The sequence below is a fragment of the Pyrus communis genome, chromosome 2 (genome assembly GCF_041283825.1).
Source record: "Pyrus communis isolate YQ-2024b chromosome 2, ASM4128382v1, whole genome shotgun sequence".
In the NCBI taxonomy this organism is placed as follows: domain Eukaryota; kingdom Viridiplantae; phylum Streptophyta; class Magnoliopsida; order Rosales; family Rosaceae; genus Pyrus; species Pyrus communis.
The window spans coordinates 1,399,264-1,419,286 of record NC_142566.1 but is presented as its reverse complement, the minus strand read 5'-3'; the positions used below and the strand labels follow the sequence as shown (position 1 = coordinate 1,419,286).

Sequence of the window (20,023 nt, the reverse complement as noted above, 5' to 3'; positions counted from 1 at the left end):
TCATGCTTGGCAGCTCCAATCATCATATCAGCAGTTTGAAAATAAGTACTCGAGAGCAATGCTAGGTAAGCAATCAGGAAAGTTTCCAGGTAGTCGGTTCCTTATTGGAAATTTGATTTCAAGTTCCGATTGATTGCTTTCTTTCTCCTTAGTCATCCAGGAGAGAATAAGGACAAAGAAAAAGACAGGAAAATTGCATGATATGAGATACTTTTGCTCTCGTCCCTGATGATATGAGATATTCTTGCTCTGGTGTGACTTATTTGAATAGGTATTCTTGAAGAGGAAGAAAACTGAGTATTTCGAGATGCTTTGTTGAAGATGCATTCTCGGAGAGGAATAAGAGTTAGATATTTTTGTAGGTTTGTCTTGTTATGGAAGATAGAGGTCAACATATATAGGGATTTCCCAATAATAGGTAGGGGTGATGTGCTTTTATTCTTGTTAGCAACTGTGGTGTAATTAGAATAGTAAGATTCACATGTTTTCAACTTTATCAGAGATCTTTCACAAAATTGTACGTGATATCTAAAAGCTGAGATTGCGTCTAAGAAATGTTCTCGAACTTTATCCTGAAAATTTGGCTTTTGAAATTCGGAGAGCGGTGTCTCTTCAATTTTTGAACAAGTGGCCATGTTGTTCATTCTTTCATAGAGGCATCAATTGTGCTCAAAATGTATGCTTGAAAAACTACTGCATGTAGAATTTTCCCTTTCTTGCACTTTTGAGATTTTATCTGACCTCCTTTTTCCTTTATCATTTTTGAAAAATGGATTGCCTATCTAACATTTGCTTAGATTTGAGTCTTAAGAGTGGTATAGACGAGCCGCGTCAGGATAATATATGGCGCCCGTCCTTCTTATCTTCTAATGGTCCTCTTACGGTTGGGGACTCTGTGATGAAGAATGACCTAACCGCTACAATGGTACCTAGGAATCTTCTCACTCCCAAGGATAACAGAATCCTTTCAAACCGGTCTGATGAGTTGATTGTTCAAGACTCTTTGGCTCTCAGTATTCAGTGTGCGGGCTCTGTTTCTAATATGGGTCAACTCCTACTTGCTCGAACTCACCAAGTTGAATCATTGATGACTAAGGTGGCAAGTCTTAAACAAGAGATTAGAGGGCTCAAGCACGAGAATAGAGTGTTACACATGCTTGGAAATAATTACTCGACGAGCATGAAAAGAAAGCTGAAACAGCTACTGGAATCCGAAGGTCGGACTCAAAATGACAATCAGGGGTTCAAGTCTTTATTCCAAAGACACCCATTGTCTCAACCGTCTGGAGTTTCACCAAGTACTGAGGCTCCAAATAATCAACCTTTGGTGCCTTCCCTTTTTGGGGTACTTCCGAGTACTGAGGCTTCACATGAGCAACCATTGGGAAGGTTCCCTCCTGTTTGTTTGTTTTAACTCATGTGTATGTAATTTCTCAGAGATATTAATAGATAAGTTTTATTTCATTCAACGTATTGTGCCAAATACAATAAAACATATACTTCACTAAAATGTGGTACTTCTGGACCAAATATCAATTTACCTTTACCTTCACGAAGATAAATGATCATTCTTAGTGTCTAAATAATTTGAGTATTCAACTCATAATCTTCAATCCATATGATTCTTTATAAACATCATGGATAAGATTCGTGTCGGCATATTGTTCGATTCTGCAATTCGAAACAATATTTCTCTCAACACTTTATAATCTCTCTTGACTCTTCAGGAGTTCCAATTTAATAATATCAAGAGATTTTAGTATGTTGCAACAATATCATAATGATAGTACTCACTAAGGCAATTCATATCATCCATTGGTATTGAGTACAATATTTATGCTTTACCCTTCCAGGGTTTTTTTTCAAGCAATCTGAATCCTTTACATTGTGTTTGGATGAAGAATTTCTAAATTATCACAGAATTTTAAATGATGGGAATTACAATTGACAGTAATTAAATTCCCGTTAATTGAAATTTCATCGTTTGGATGTTGGATACATAGAAATTACAAAATGAAGGGAATTCCAAATTTCATTGTTTGGATATTCTCTAGAATTTGTATTAAATAGAGGAATACAAATTTGAATAAAAATGTTAAACTGGTTATAAATCATCAAGGTTAATGTCATGAAACAAAAATCATTGAGCTATGAGAAAATACGTTTCTTTCCCTCACTCCCTGAAAAAATCATCAAGGTTAATGTCTCGAACCCAATTAGCATACTTAGACGCACCTAATTGTGCAGAAGCCGAAATGAGACCAACCAACGTAATCTCATCAAGGCTTTTATTCTAACTAAAATCTTACTGGAAAACTAAAATGGGAAATATAATGAAAATAATCCTATGCGCCTCGTGAAGTAAACAATAATACCATATTCTTTTTCTTCTCGACTGGGAGTGTCTTCAACATGAGAAATTGCTTGTCATTTTCGATCAACCAAGCACATGCTTTGATTTGTTCTTCTTCACTGAGATCTGGTATTGCATTTACTTCATCATATACCTCTGTTGGATCAAGCTTCTTTGTGTCTGCACAAATATATTCTTGAAAGGATGAAGCCATCTTGGCAAGTGAATCTGCAATCATATCTTTAGGGGTGGTTGGTTTTTTCTTTGTATGAGGCACATCAACAAAATTTGTTGGTTTTCTCTTACTTTGAGTCTTCTGAACATTGGCTGAAGTAGGTGATATATCATTAATAATTTCAATATCTTCTAAACCTTGCGTATCACCATCCAAATCAATATGATTAGTTTCATTATGCGGAGGAGTCATAATCTCAACAGCTTCCACACCTGTTTCAGCACCCTCACCCGTGGCTCTATCTTTGCCACACAAATCCACTATATCATCCCAATTTGGAATGACCTTCCAACGAAAACTTTTAGCGCCACTATGTGACTACCAATCAAAACATAAAAATCAAAAAAGCAAACCGTAAGTATAAGAAGAGTTAAAATAATATCACACACACAAAAGAAAAATAATGAATTTGTCATACCTTCACGTACTCTTGTCAGACATGATCTTCATCTACACTTATCATCTTCTTGGTTGCATCCCAACTAAATCCACTTTGACTTAGTATATCACTCACAATTGCATAGAACTTTTTCCAAGACTTCACACGATTTCGAATGTTATCAGCAGTTACATGAATATCAAATTGAGCAGATAATATAGATGCAGCAGAATTATAAGCAGCTGTCTTCCAACCACCATCTCCTTTGTTACCCAATCTTCGTTCTTCACGAAGTATGTCAGCCAAAGCACGTTCCATATCTACATTCCATCTAAAATAATTATTTTCATCTCCTTCATTTTCAATTTCTTGGTTCTCTTTCTTTCTCCTTGGTTTTTGTTTGCATACTGGTTTTCTATCGGATCCTTCCATTGCTCCTAACATTAAACAAATATTAATTGAAATTTTAAGTCATTCGTAAACCCATGCATATCAAGAATCAGAGTATTAACATTCACTAAGCAATATACTTTTTGCCAACTACCTGAAAAAGAGGGATGGATTTGAGTCATACAATTGTTTGGATCATTTTATTCTATTAACAAGAAAACAACAGCAATATACCAACAGACAACGGATAAATGTGCTCGGGCACGCAATCAAGTACAACATTATGTGCCTGGAATGAAGCATCAAAGCATTCTTGCCATTCATGATGATTCAGCACATTGAAATCATTCTGCAATGTGCACTGAAGACACGGTTTGGCAGCAACATGTTGAAGACATATTTTGGAGCCAGCGCACCCAGGCATGTTCATGAAATTACCAGCTTGTTTAAATATGCACATGGTTTTACTTTTTAAAGATGGCAATGTAGGTCTGTGACAATGCATTTAGGTTACAATCGTTTGCTTTCCTTCCGTGAAACTTGTATCTCCACCATCACACGACTATCCCATTACAAATGATTTGTTCCCCTAGAAAAACTATGAACTAACTTTGGAACTCATAACTGAAACAATTTGATGGTAAATCCAGCTTACTGGATGATCATTATACTGAGTAAGTAAATTATAACACTCCAGAAGGCAACATCATGATGTAAATACTCAATTCAGGAAACTAAATCTAATAAGAAAATCTGAAAACCAGGGCATTCCATAAAATATAAAAACTAATGCATTTCATAGCATGCATATCAAGAATCAGAATATTAGCATTCATTAAGACAATATAATCAAACCAAAATCTGAAAACCGGGGCATTCCATAAAATATAAAAACTAATGCATTTCATAGCATGCATATCAAGAATCAGAGTATTAACATTCACTAAGACAATATAATCAAACTAAAATCTGAAAACCAGGGCATTCCATAAAATATAAAAACTAATGCATTTCATAGCATGCATATCAAGAATCAGAGTATTAGCATTCATTAAGACAATATAATCAAACCAAAATCTGAAAACCGGGGCATTCCATAAAATTTAAAAACTTAATGCATTTCGTAGCAATAATGTCATTGACAAAATTATTAACTGAGACGTTAAAGATAACATGCTAAGAAAAACAACTAATATTCGATTAAGAAGTATTGGCAACTATCTGAGCTTGGTAATCATGGAACATATGCAATGCCAATGTATCACGAAATGCTGTCCATTCGGCAGTAGCTTGAACAGATGTAATCCCATCAGAGTTATTTTCATTTTCCTCTCTTGTTGAACAATTTAACAACTCTGAGTCCACAGATGCTAAAAATTGTAAATCTTGAGCTTTTAGAACTGGATCAGCTGCTTGCTCAGTTCTAATAAAATTATGCAAGATACAACATGCATTTATAATCCTAACTTGTGTTTTAATATCAAAAAAGGATGGTGTGCGCAATATGCTCCATCGTTTTTTTAACAATCCAAATGCCCTCTCAATAACATTCCTTGCCCTTGAATGACGCAAATTATATAATTCTTTGTAGTTTTCAGGTCGACGGTTTCCAACCCACTCTTTCAAGTGATATCTAGTTCCACGGTAAGGTGCTAAAAACCCCGGTCCATTAGTATAGCCAGCATCCACAAGAAAATACTTATCTACAATAAAAATTTAGAGAACAACTTTAGATACATTTTAAAGTTTTGTTTTTCTAACATAGAACTAATTGGTATCACACATTACCATTTGGAACATGAAACCGGTTACTCCTATGTAAAGCATCACGCAAAACACGAGCATCAGATGCAGAGCCTTCCCATCCAGGTAACACATAAAAAAATCTTAAATCTGGACCACAAACTCCTAACATATTAGTGGATATATCACCCTTTCTATCTCGATATCTTGGTCTTTCCTCAGCCGTTATTGTTACCGGAACGAGAGTTCCATCAAGTGCTCCAAGACAATTCTAAATAAAAATTTCATACAATGAAAAAAAGATTAAAGTCTAAAAAGCCAGTGAAGATATCAAACAAACAACTAATGCATTTCAGAATTACCTCAAACCACCGCCACTTCTCTCTTTCAGAATTACCAATAATGCATGGTTGATATTTCACATATTCTTGACTTATTTTCATCATTGCATGCAACACATTGTGAAATTGCCGACTAATTGTTTCCTTGGAACGATAATAGTGAAAACCGACGACTCTAAACTTCAAGTTGTGGGCAAATATATGCAAAAAAATTGCAACAGATTCTTCAATGGACACATGTCTAGTGCGAACTAATCCACCAATCCCTTGTAAAATTTCACATAACCGTTTAAATGCACTCTTGCTAACTCTTAATTGTTCAATGCAAGTTGAATCTTTTCCATTAAACAATCGGCCGAGGAAAGATTGTCTTTCTTGATCCCAATCATTTGAAGGTTCTTTGAGAAGAACACTCTTACTATACCAATGCATGACAATGACAATAACATATATAATCGTACCGACAATAATTTTCCTCTTTTTCCTATTTTCCTCTTCATTTATAGCACGCTTTCGCTTTAACCTCGTTACCATGTCTACAACATCAGTATTTTCCATACCTGTTTGAATATATGAACAAAGATATAATGTGACATGCAACAACAGTTATGGGATATGCAACTTTCTGCTTTAACCAAAAGAGTAGCAATACAAGTCACATTCAAATTAAAGATATTCGGACTAGGAGCAGCATCATCCATGACTGCATTAAAGACATGATCAATGTATTAATTATTAAGACCTCTGGAACTGTGCATTAGAGACATGAGAATAATTATGTGATTTGTGCACAACTAAAGGAGGAATGCATGTTCACTTTTCTGCTTAGGAATTCCACATTCAAGCTCACTATTTCTGCCTTTTCATATTTATGAGCTTTTAGCCCTACTTAACTTGCAGGGGATGGCATCTATTTAGCTTACGCAGACTTTCATCCATACTTAATTGGAGATTCATCTTGTATCAAGGAGCTAAATCAGTAGTTTGCCAAGCAGTTGGACACGGTGTGTAGATAATTCCCCCCTCCCCCTCTCTAAGCATTTTATTGGCCCGTCAACTTTCCTAATTGGCAATCCTTTATCCAAATGAAGGCCCGCAATAATTTTTTTTTTTTTTTTTCCAAAACATCTCCGTGCCTAATGTGCCTGCCTTCTATGCAGATTCCTTCTTCGCTATAAATTTAGAACTAGCATTTGTTCCCTACATCTTTATACAGTCTCTCCATCGGTCCTTGTACTCTTGCTTCTATTCCTTTCACAAAGTAGTTCTATCTCTCCCTAAATCTCCTCTCCAAAATGTCTTTCTCATGTGATAGTATGCCATCAGGATACCTTTTGAAGATCTTTTGAATTTAACCTCAAATGATGTTCAAAACTTTTTTGTTTCACCATCCTCCACACCTCAAATGGTATTTCGAGGAGTCCTACCCTTTGAAAACCATGAAATACCGGCCCCTGTTGATCCAAAAGGTATTATTAGTCCTATGGAGGGCTCGAGTAGTACTATACATGAGATACAGGCCCCTGTTGATTTCTGTAAGTCCCTGCCTCTTGGCTAATTTGGCCCCTCACCTCTAATTAAAAAGTACTCTTGGTTTAACTGGAATTTGACTATACGGTAATTGTTGGAACATTTTCAGTTTACACAGGCAAAAAGAGCAGAGTTGAAGGCGAGGTGGTCAGAGAATACAGACCGTGGAAACCCCGAAAACATGAAGATTGTAGTATACCAACCGCCACAAGATTCTGACCCCATGAATATGACACCAAACATCCATGTATAATTTCATTCGTTTAATTGTCCCTCAAAAGTATCTGTTGTCCATCCAAACACAGTGTAATTCTAAGCTACAAATTTTCCAATTCATACAAATATCATAAGTTTTCGGGAAAAGCAAGTCAATCAGATATAACTGAAACCCAACCTCCTTCAAATTCATACAAAAATCATCAGTTTTGGGGAAAAGCAGGTTTGCAAAACCTAGACCACAGCTTGAAAATAGAAGCGGATAAATTCCTACGAACCCTAAACGCAGAAGATATGTAGCAGGAACTAAAGATGTTGTCAATCGGATAAAAAAAATTCATAAGCACACCAAGCATATGACTATCACCAAAATTCACAATTGCTATAAAGAGTATACCCAAAAAGCTTAAAATAATTCAAGACAGAAGAGAGAAGAGGGAAGAGGCTGACCTAGAACGAAGGAAGAAGATGAAGCACGAGCGCACGAGCGAGAATCCCTTCGAAGATTGGTGAGAGCCCTTTTTACTGTGAACTTTGGCGGTTACTCCCAGTTTGGCGCCCTAATCTGCAAAATTTGGCGCCTGCAAGATTTCCCCCCGATGGATTTGGGATTCTCTCTGTTGTTGGAATTGTGAAATTCCACCTATTTAGATGGAAATTAAACTCGGTAATCTTCATCCCCAATTTCCCCTTTTTTTCCCGTAGAAATTGCTGTTTCTCTCGCAGGAAGGTTCCCAAACGTGGGAAAACTGCTTTCCCATCCTAATTCCCTAGTTTAAGTGAAATTCTGTTTTATTTTACTGTATCCAAACGGAGCATTAGGGATTTTCTACACTTCATGACATATTTTCATTTGGAATTTATACAGAGCAACTTACTTCCATGTATATTTGAGAGATTTACTTATGGAAATATGATGTGGGAGACTCATAACCCTTCGTATATAATTCTCTATTCATATGAACTTGTTTATAAGGGCATAATTTCAGGTTTCAATTAGTAATCTTGTGTCATATCATGTGAGTGTAATTCATTGTATTACAAATGCCCATATGTAACCTCATTTGGTTCAACATCTTTTGGCACATGTATATAGGTCCATTTTTCCATGTTCTTACAAGATTGTAATGGAATTGCCTTTCTCCATCTTTGGCAAATAATATTTCCTATTGTCAATGAACAAAAGAACGTGACTCAATATTAATACAGCTCATTGATGAATTTAGTAGCTACTTGTAAAAACCAAAATTACCATTGATTGTCATCAATCATTGATCTCATATTCTCATGTGTATGCACATGCATAAAAGCTTTTCATTTCTTTGGATATCCATTGACTCTTCAAGGACATTACACTATTTCTTTCAAAATTGTCATAATTTAGAGAATGCGGATCATAACCTCCTTTAGAGCGTTATAGAGCTGGGATTTTAATCTCCACTTCCGGGAGTTGAGTCATTGGAACCTATATGTCTATCATGCTTCATACATGAGACATCAACATTCTCATGTCTGCGGATTGTCCTTTTTGGGACATGTATTTATACAGTGACTGTCATGCTTCCGGCATGCAACAGTTATGCTTTGGGAATGCAATAGTTCAATAGTGTCATATTCTTCTTCTTTCAAAGTATTGAACCTTTTGAATTTAAAGGTCAACCACGTTTCAGGCGTGTAACAGATTTGTTACCACATTATTTTGTCCAACAGGAACATCAATTCATGTAGGCACATTTGCAACAAGTATATGTGATTTTATTACTTTCGTTGCATCATTAAATGCATCTGGCATTTGATTTGCATATCGTTGCATCATTCAATTATTCTCACTTCATTTTTATATTGATTGCTTCATGAATCAAAATAAGACAAATTCTCTTTATTCTTCTGAAATGATATTTTCTCATCATTCTTCTGGAAGGATGTTATTTTCTCCCCCCAACGGCGATAAAACTGTCCTATCAAAATCTTACTCTACAAACCGCGCGGTAAACATGTCCTCAGCCAAGGGTTCCAAATGTTGAATGATAGATGGTGAATCAAATTCAACATAAATTTTCAGTTTGCCTTCATGCCTCATTTTTATACATTGTGGCAGTGCAATAGACACATATAACATAATAAAAAACTGGTACATGTGTAATGTTTGGCTGGTGCCCAAACACGAGTTGTACTGAGAAATATTGATGGTTGGTAACTGGTCTCAACCAAACTTAATAGTGAATTATGTATAATGGTATGTCCACATGTAGAAAAACTTGCAATTTCTTTTTGATGAGTAAAACGCGTGTAATCAATTTCATCCGCTTAATAAATGTTTCTGCTAAACCATTTTTGGGTATGGACATGAGGAACATGACGTTTAACATCAATTCCCATTGATATGCAATAATCATCAAGATTTTGAGATGTAAACTCTCCAGCGAATATGCATTATATCATCATTTACATACATCAAGGAACTTCTGGTTCTTATTTAATAGTTTGTGGACTGATACTCTTATGTCCCTTATTACAATTAAGTTGTGGCACTTCGGCTCTTCAAACTTAAGGTACTCATCAAGGAACTTCATGTCCGATCTTGAGGATCTTGGGGCTTCATGCCTGATCTTTTTGCATGATGGAGCTTTAAGTCCAATCATTTTATGTGATGAGGATCAAGAAACTTTAGGTTCTTATCTGATCAAGGAACTTCGGGTCCAATATGCACTCATCGTAATAAAAAGAAGTACAATAAATAAATTAAAGCAATAGATGGTAATTCCAGTCATGATAAATAAATTGTTTTTAAGTAAATAAAGTTTGTGACAAGGGCTTTGATTCAGCACCATTCACTTAAATATCAAAGCTTTAAAGCAAAGGGTAATAATTCTGCACATTATAAATAAATAAAACTTGTGATAGGGCTTTAAACCAACAACATGCACATAAATATGCCAAAACAGAAAATACAATGATTAAGTCCTTATCTTTTGCTTTTTTCTTTTTCTTGGTCTACCACTTCTTTTGTTTCATTCTTTATTATTATTATTTCATTTCACAACTCTAAGTCCTTTAAGTTACTCATGAAGTAATAGTAACAATAAGTTCCAATTGTTGTTCCTCCTCCAATGAATTTCAAAAAAGTCGAAACGGTTCCCATAAGTTTTGGAGTCAAGAGTGTCTGTAACTTATGAGAAGATCAAACCGTTATATTTAGTTCAAATTTTAGTATGATATGAATAAGAAGATATTGAACAACTTTCGTGAAGAGACATTTTCGATTTGATCTACTGAAATGGAGTTTTGGTACTCATAAGGTGCCTGTCCATTTTTCTGTGGAAATTGGAAACTGATTTGGTATTTCAGGCATCTGCGATGATCGCACCGTTGGAATGTTTTGAAAATTTGATATGTTGTAAGTATTGGGTGGATGAACAACTTTGAAGAAGAAAGTATTTCAATCCGAGGTCTGCAAATTGGAGTTCTGAGGCTGTTTACATGGCTGTCAAATTCTTTACGAATTTTGAGTCTATACTCTTTTGCTTCTGCAAAGGATGATATACAATCATGCAACAACATATATATATATATATATATATATATATTTGCTTTAGGGAAATCAGTAGTACAAAGATTTTATGATGAAATGAAAAGATTTTCTTATCTGTGAGATTCCAGACAACATAGGTGAATAGGATTTGTGGCTTTGTGTTTTCCACTGATACGAGAGCTTCTCGTGCTGATAACGTGTTGTAAATCGACGGTGTGTGCAGTGGAATAAATAAACAAGACACAAAATTTATAAGATTCCTCTACAGTCAGTGTGATTAGTGTACGTCCTCGGAGCAGCAGTGATGCTTTCATTTATAATCTGAAGTAATAAGATTACAAAGATAACTCTCTCTATTCTTCCCTATCTTTTTCTTCTCTATGTTGTGAGCCTTGTGGCTTCTCTTCTCTCTTCTTCCTCTCTTCTTCCTTCTTTCTTTTCTCTCTTTTCAACCGTAAGGCTTTGTGTTTTTGTGTGTGATTTTATATGGAAGGATGAGGCAGCAAGTGGATTAGTGGACAAATATGTAGAGTTGTAGTGGGTTAGCCATCCACACATTGAATGACTTATAAGATTACAACACTTATATATATATAAAGGATAATTGAAGGTTCATGCCACTGTTTCTTCGTTTGTTTTTGCTCACCGTTATGTGTCTATGGTTAGTTTATTCATTTCATAAAATAAAATTTTCAAGAAAATAAATAATTAAATGGAAATAATTGTTCTTGGAAATTTAAAAATGTAGTTGTTCACTCTAAATTTTTTATATTTAAATATTGCGCAATTAAATTTGGCCAAATTGTTTTGAAAATTTTCATTAAAAGCGTTTGAGTTAAGCTTATTTTAACAAAAAAAAAATCATCTAATAACTTTATTTAATATAAAAAGCTTGAAATTTAATGAAAATGACAAAATACAATATAATAAGAAAAAAAATTAAAGTCTTATAAATAGAAAACAAACCCATGGGCAAAACCAAAATTTCATTTTTCAGCCAATTCTTGACGCATCGGCTATCCAGAAGAGAGCCCTTCTCTATAGGGGCTAATGCTTTACTAATATAACATCAAGCAAGGGCTCGTCTTCTGTTTTACGAATCTAACTAATCTATACTACTACTAACTATAGTTAGACTGGGTCTTCTAGAGTAAACTAGCATAGTATGTTTATATATTTTGTGCGGAGTGTCCCTTAAGTTGCAAGTGTCCCTTAAAATATAAAAATCCCAACACGAGAATTAAACAAATAGAATAACACACAACATTAATCAAGTAGAATAATGCAGACTTGAACTTAATCAAGTTGCAGAACATTAATTGCGGAGAGAAGAAGAATCACTAACTAAATACTGCTGGCCACGATCCAGGTTTATTTTTTGGCTGCCGGCCTGTCCCCTGAGGATGTACATGTAGGAATGGTGGCCACGTTCAAGTCAACTACTGGTGTAATATCCACTGCTACAAAAGCCACGGAGCTGAAGCAGTGCAAGCACGAACGCAAACACCAGCGAGGGTTTGAGGAGTGGCAGAAGCAACAATGTGAGAGAAAAGTGTGACGACTACATTAAGCAGAGGAGAAAGCAGGAGAAGCGGAGAGAGAATGAGGAGCAGCGGAGGAAGACGACGAAGAGGAGAAGGGGCAAGTTTTTACACACGAGAAAGAGAGGTGTTTGAGGGGCAAGGGCAACATCGACAAGGAGATAGAGAATCTTTACTTCTTTGAAGTCCAGCATTTCGGGACGAGAATTCAAACCGAGCATGGAAACGAACTCATTGTGGCTGTTCTTGCTCAAGGTAGTTACGATTCTCAAATTCTAACCTCTGCACTAGTTCTTGGTGGAGAAAGAGTAATTATATCTGTCATACAAATTTCTAATTAGTGTATCATACTCCTTATTGAACTTCAAATTGGATTGGATCATCACAATTTCTCTTGTATGTAGTCTTAATAGTTTTCATGTAAGGTATAGTCACCTTCTTCTCTGAGTTTAAATTTTCCCATACCTTCTTCTTCCTGATGAAAAGGCAATCTCTAAGTCATTTAAGTCCAAAGGAGGTTTATATATTTTAGTAATTATAAGGTTTTTCTTAATAAATAAAAGGTTTGATATGCGATATGGTTTACCTAATCTATAAGATTTCCTGTAGTTCAAAACACATGCAATCAGATTGCATGTAAAAAGTGTGGATTTTGAAATTGTTAAGGATTGTATCCTCCCAAGTGATGTCCGGTATCCTTATTAATTTGCTGCTATCGATATATAGAGTGGATGAACATGATTTTCAAACAATTTGGACTCGTCTAACCAACTTTAAGTAATGAAGTATGAGTCAAGAGGAAAGTTTCATTCAAACAATCTGTATCTGCAGCTATTGAAGTCAATGATAGTGTATTGTCTCAGCTTATATGGGGCTTGGAACCTAATCGATCCTGAACTTCTATTGTTCAAGTGTTTGTGTTTTTGTAACTTTAAAAATGGAACAAGCCAACAGTTACTTCCGTTAACAATCACAACCTAATTGATCCTGAACTTCTATTGTTTATTTGATTATCCGCAGAGACAACATTTTATTCTTAGAAAAAGTTGCATGCTAAGAAGAGGAAGATTGTTGATAGAGAGCCCCTAAGAGTCGCATGATAAGGTATCAATAGATTCTTCGGTTTCCTATGTGAAATTGCTGTGATTTTGTTTTGGAATATCTTGGAGCACCGTTGAGCAAACTAGGCCAGATTGTTGAAGGTTTATTGCATTATGCTTTTGCAGGTACAATGTTTATGAGAACACAGTAAATTTCATGGCTCCAAAGACCATGGCCGTTTCTCCTATGCTTCCTGAGCTCAATAATTTGTTCGGGTTGAATATGCAGAAATCAGCTTCCGTAGTGTAGTAGCAATGCAAGGCTGAATCAGCTGTATAGTCCTTAGATCTCAGGCCAAGAAATTGTTAGCTGTTAATTTATATGATATATTATTCTAATATTTGTTGTACTAATATTTATGTAATTTATGTAATTTTTCAATGGGAGCCGAGCATGATTTTGTTGTAAATGACAATCCATATCTGTAAATTTGACATTTATAAGCAAATACGATATTCTTGCTTTTCCCGTTTTCCCCCAATTCGAAAAATTGATTCTTGCTCGGTATTGCCTATGTCAAAGTCCTTTCCTTATATGTGTAGAATCAATTTTTTTCTTCCAGTTATTTACTACTAGTATACATACAACGATCTGTTTATTTTCTCTGGTACGAGATGTTATGCAATCAGTGGCAGGTAAGAAAAATTCTTAAGTATCGATAATGTTGGATGTATTTTATGCTGTATTTATGCAATATTTGATGATGTTGAACACATTTGAACTTCGATATTTTGAAGGCAGAAAACATCTTGAAAGCAAGGAGAGAATCCAAAGATATGTCTGTATCAAGTAAAATTACAAACTCATGGATGGCCCGTGGACTACTGTCGCTTCTTTTTCTGAGAGATGGAGGACCAAACTACAAGAGCAAGCGTGAAAAATAAGCCGGCAACTGTGAGGAGCAGCTTCCAGCCTCTGAGGGTGCAGTTATTGCTGGCAGCCCTCATCCTTGCAATTGTGTAATCAGGTTCACCCTCTTGCCCTTCTTCTTTGCCTGAAAAACATACAAATAACATAAAATTTATGTTTTTGAATTGAATACAGATGGGCTTGGAAGTGTTTGGATGGAGTATAATTCATTGCAATAAAACATAGCATACCTGTGTCTTCTTCATCTGCGTCCATGATGAGGCGATTAAACGTTCTCCGCGTTTTGCGATTAATTATTCTTCCAACATATTCTTTAGGGAAACCAAGGACGTATATTCCTGGGTTATGCTCCCACATCGACAAATCTCCACTGATGACAAATGGATAATGAGGATCTGATTTGGTGTTATGTTGAGTACTTATCATCATATTATTCTGGTGCTCTTGCACAAGCTCGACACCAAACTCCTTTACCCGAAACTGCTCAGGAAATCCGTCCGCTACCAAAACAACCACTTGATCTCCACATTGTAAAATTGTTTCACTCTCCATCCTCCAATGGCTTAACCATATCATATCTTCACCCTCTCCTGGAATTCCGTAGAACAGTGGGGCATAGATCCACTTCAGACCCTTGCTCTTGTTACTCACTTTAGTCATTATTGGACGATCCAGACTACAATTGTGATTATTAGAATCCTTTTTGGTTTCATAGGTAGCAAAGGTGTTCAAGCCTCGGATTTTGTAAGTAGCAGGGAGTAAAGGGACCACAAAAGATATAGAAGACTTGGCACTTTTATAGCTGAACCGGCCTGGAACCTCATTTCCAACAAAAAATGTGCTGAATATACCAAATTGATACAGTCCCTGTGCATTTTCCACGATCATCACAACATTACTAAGTCATTTACTTCCCATTATAAATATATATGACTTATGAGAGAGAGAAAGAGAGGGGTGCGTACCTGGACGGGACTCAATCTATCCGAGGGATTTACGTATGAATGGTTCATTCTAATGGCTGGCATGGATCCTATGTTGAACAAGCTCAAAAGTTTGATCATTTCCACATCAACTCTATCAATAGGCTCTAACTTGTACCAATACTCCCACTCAACTAGATTGTAGTTGTCCCCCACAGAGACACCGTGTACAAACTCGGATTGATATGTTATTTTTTTTTAATGACATGCATCCGAATAAATCCATCACTGGAAGATCCGCTGTGTGTACTTTCGGCAACCCCACAAGCGAATCGAGCTTCTTACAACCCCGAAAAGAGAGATAATTGAGCTTCATCAAACCCTTGATGAAAACTGGCAGAGTACAAATTGGATTCTCATCTAAATATAGTCTTTGTATTGAGGATAGATTACTTAAATCCCCACGAAATGCATCATCAGAAAGACTGCACCTACTGAGATTCAACGTTACCAAAGAGCATGGAAAATAACTCAAGATACTTGAACTTGTTTCTGGCCATACATCACGTATTGGAATTCCATCGGCTTTAAACACTTTCAGAGACTCCATCCTCTGCATCATCTCGAATGGAAACTCATCAAGATTTGAGCAACCAGATAAAATGAGTGTTTCAAGTGATTTAAGCATACACATGCTCTTCGGAAGCATCCTAAGATTCTTGCAATTCGTCATATTCAAGTACACGAGTCTCTCCAGGTTTCCAATGGATTCATGAACAACAATCAGGCTTGTGCAATCTACAAGAATCAATTCTTCTAGACTGGGGCAATGTGAGAAGTCCATGATTTCAGTGAGGCCACGAGAATGGCTCACATCAAGGATCTTCAACGATGGAAGAACCTGTGGACAATAAAAACAAACAAAGAAAAATTTATTTGTGTAGGAGTTAAAGAATTAAAACCTAAAGAAAGAAGGAAAAAGAAATTGATAAGCGTACTTTTGTTCCTTTGAAGACTTGTCTCAAGCTGCTATATTGCATTTCAAGAAATACCACTTTCTCCAAAGAAAAATCAATAGGTATAGAATCCAAAGGAAATTGAAGCCAACATAACCATCTTAATCCTGTAGGGAAATTTGCATAACATCCATCCAGTCGTACATGACTAAGATGCAATAGTTGTAAATTGCGCATCCCTTCAAATGCATTGGTTTCCAAGACTGTCACATTTGTGTTTATTGAACTGTTTGCAGGGTGCATATGCATATCCAGGACAAGACCTTGGATTTTTTTTGTACCCTAAAAGATAAAAAGGAAACATTAATATGGATAATTTTCACAAGAAGAAATACATATATAGACATAAAAGGCATGTTTCTTACATTTTTTTCCTTCAATACTTCGAAAGAATCCTTGTGGCACCATAGTCTACTACGTTTTCCAGGCTCTTCTGATTCGTGTCGAACAATTTCTCTTCCCATGTCACGGATCAAGTCATGCATTTGCACGTTGTTGCATCCATCAATTGTCACCAAGCATCGATCAAGCAGATTTTGAATCCCAACGATTGTATAGAAATCACATCCATTGAGTATTCTAACAATGTAGCTTTTGTTCCTTCCTATTAGAAAACAAGCAATGTGGAGGAATAATTTCCGGTCATGGTCATCTTGTAAACTGTCATAGCTTATTCTTAGTTTATTCATGATTTCACCATTAGGGATAGCTTTTAGCTTCTCCAATGCACTTTCCCATACATCTATACTTTCCCCTGATAAAGAAGAGCCCAAAACTTTTAGAGCTAATGGAAGTCCGTTGCAGTACTGTACAACCTTTTCTGAATATTCCATGTAACCTCTAAGGGGATGGTCCTGGCGAAAAGCATGCCAACTGAAAAGCTCTAATGACTCATTGTAATACAAAGTTCCAACTTTGTGCACCTTTGTAACTTGATGTGCCTTTAGCAACCTTTCACGCCTAGTTGTTATAAGTATCTTACTTCCCGGATAAAACCGATCTTTCATCTTTAGTACTGCATCTAATTGGTCCATATGGTCCACATCATCAAGAACAAGAAGCACTCTTCTAGAGCTTATGGCTCTTTCAATCTTTATTAGTCCCTCACTAACACCATGTATTTTCACTTCTCTGCCGTTCAAAATATCAGAATGAAGTTGCTTTTGTATTTGAACTAAGCCATTTGGTCGATCAGCTGTTTCTCTGATATTTTCAATGAAACTACTTCCTTCAAAGCTTCTAAAGTTTGAATTGTAAACATGTTTTGCAATGGTTGTCTTCCCTATTCCAGACATGCCGTACACAACCAGTATACCGACATCGGTTGATCCATCTTGTAACCACAAATTGATGTCTTTGACTTGAGATTCGATTCCAATCAATTTTGGTTCAACACTCAATGGTGTGTGACTTAACTTGTCTCCAACCACTTTAACAATTTTTTCGATAAACTTTGACTCATACCTAAGAATGTACAAAAGTAAATCAAACATGTTATGTCTCACAGAAGTATTGGATGAATGAATACTGAATTGGGGAATTTAGATAATTAATAAATCAAACAAATGTTGATGACCTTTACTTAAAAAAGAATAAAAGGACTACAGCATAGAAATTACATACCAACTTTTTTCCACACCTGCTTTTGAAAAAATTTAAGCAACTGCAAACCAGTAGACTAACATGGAAAATGACTAATCCTTAAGTTCAGTCAAGTGTGATTTCTTTCAGTTGACCGAAATTAGGATTATTATTTACTGAGGTTGAATAAAAAAAAATATAAAAATCAAGGTCCCTACGGATCATATTATCAAATTAACTGAAGAACGAGGAGAAATGGAGAAAATGAAAGTTACCCATCAGCTTGTAAGACCATGCCTGCTAAATCTGCAACCTCTGCAACTGCCTCCCTCCATCCCTTCACCTTTTTTGGCGACTGAGTTTTCTGGTGTCGAGCAAATGCTTTTCCAATACTTCCCGTTTGCTTCCTCATGTCGGACGGATCGACATCGTAGAAGACTGGTAAAACTACATGGTCCTCGGTAGTCCTCTTGCGTTCAAGGATCAACACAAGCTCATCAAGGCACCATCTGGATGACGCGTAATCTTTCGAAAACACGACAACAGAAGTTCGTGACAGCCAGATCGCTTTCTGCAGTCCTGGCTTTATATCTTCTCCTCTCTCAAGTTCATCGTCGTCTCGGAACGTGTTAAATCCTGCGTTGTTCAAGGCTGTGTACAGGTGGTCGGTAAAAGTCTTGCGAGTGTCGCCTCTGAAGCTCAAGAACACGTCGTGGCGATAACCCCGAAAAGTTTTGGAATCAGAGGAGGTTCCTTTAGATGTTCTCACAAGAGCCATTGATGTGGATCGATGGACAAACAGCTCGTTGCTAGCTGCATTGCTAATGTCTGTGTGCGGGGTAAATATTTAATTAGGTCATTCCTATATTCTTTTTTGGTCTAATGGGTCATTCTCATCTATTTCCAGGAAAATTTACAAATAATTATAAAATGGGTCTTTCACATGCATTGACCCAAAAAGTGTTTCTTTCTTTTTAAGTCATGGTCGGCCACTCGTGGCAGAGGTGAAAGGAAAAAGGAAAGAGCACTTCTTGTTTTATATGTGATTTTATAAATTACAATTTATATTGATCGTTGCTCACTTTTTCGTGATAAAATGTACTTCTGATTGCGCTCGGATTTTTTGTGATAAAATACAGCATGTTTTGGTCGGTGCTTCATACTCATTTCTCGCCTTTGAAATGTTGAAGTCATTTCTACCAATCATCAATCCACCAACTAATGTTACCAATTATCCTAAAGATGATGTGGTTATGAGACTAAAATTAAAATAGAATCGCATAATAATGTGGCAGTAATATTTAGTTACTTTTATAAGGTAAGTTTGGAATAACCTGAATCTGGGTACATGTATGGTCGAACTTTAGGTGGTTGATCCAATTGTTGTGCAGTTATATGCTAGACCAAAAGAGAACACTTGCGGCAGTGGTTGGTCCATAATTCAAATCTTAGGGTCTCAATGTTAGGTCCAAGTTTTTAGATAGAAATAGAGAGCGAAGCATGAAAAAAATTTGCGCACAAGTAGATTTTGTAAACATTTTTCTTCTGTTACTGTTTGAGCTACATGTTAAGGATCTTGTTGGAACATATGTTGCACATATATACGAAATATATAAAGTGGCGAGAAATGTATACAAGACACAATATTTACGAGATTCGGCAAGTTGTGCCAACGTCCTCGGAGTAGCAATACTGGTTTCTCATTACATGAAATATAATTTACAATGTAAGAAACAAGGGAAATTGGGAGCAATTTGCTCTTTGGCGTATTTGTAAGACTAAACTTATCAAAAATATAAGTTAAGAGACTAAGCTCATGAACCACAAATTTATATAAGTATTAAAATCACAATTCGATAAACACAATGACAAACTAACCCGTAAAAATGGTAGAAGAAGAAGCCAAAGCCAACTTCGAAACAGTGCATCTTCTCCTCTCTTGCAAAACCAAAAGTACTCAAACTAACAATAGGTCTTAGTTCAATATTGAGCCAATGTTTTGTGAGAGCAGTGGCTTATGTTTTTATACTAAACATAGATTGCCCTATTACAATCCTACAAGAATACAAAACTGCATTCCTTATATTAGTATGTGTCCTATAAACGAGCAAACACAAGAGTCCTCAATATACCAATATGTTTGGATTAAGTCTTGTCAACATGATTTAGACTTCTTTATAATATCAATTATCCCAAAACTTGTAAGAATCATACTCATACTCTTACAGTATTTGTATATTTTCTAGATGTTTGTCCATGTGTTTTTTTTTCC

General features: G+C 36.0%; 3 pseudogenes across 2 annotated transcripts; all 3 read right to left on the bottom strand.

Moving 5' to 3' along the window:
• Nucleotides 1-2,345: 2,345 nt before the first annotated feature.
• On the bottom strand, nucleotides 2,346-3,386 carry LOC137723234 (uncharacterized; annotated as a pseudogene).
• Nucleotides 3,387-14,014: 10,628 nt separating this feature from the next.
• LOC137747229 (disease resistance protein RPS4B-like) lies at nucleotides 14,015-16,419 on the bottom strand (annotated as a pseudogene). Its single transcript, XR_015953600.1, has 4 exons — nucleotides 16,153-16,419; nucleotides 15,197-16,055; nucleotides 14,462-15,098; nucleotides 14,015-14,355 (listed from the first exon to the last, which is right to left on the bottom strand). The product of XR_015953600.1 is annotated as a disease resistance protein RPS4B-like (transcript).
• On the bottom strand, nucleotides 16,330-18,621 carry LOC148698334 (disease resistance protein RUN1-like; annotated as a pseudogene). Its single transcript, XR_015953602.1, has 2 exons — nucleotides 18,027-18,621; nucleotides 16,330-17,634 (listed from the first exon to the last, which is right to left on the bottom strand). The product of XR_015953602.1 is annotated as a disease resistance protein RUN1-like (transcript).
• Between the last annotated feature and the right edge of the window lie 1,402 nt (nucleotides 18,622-20,023).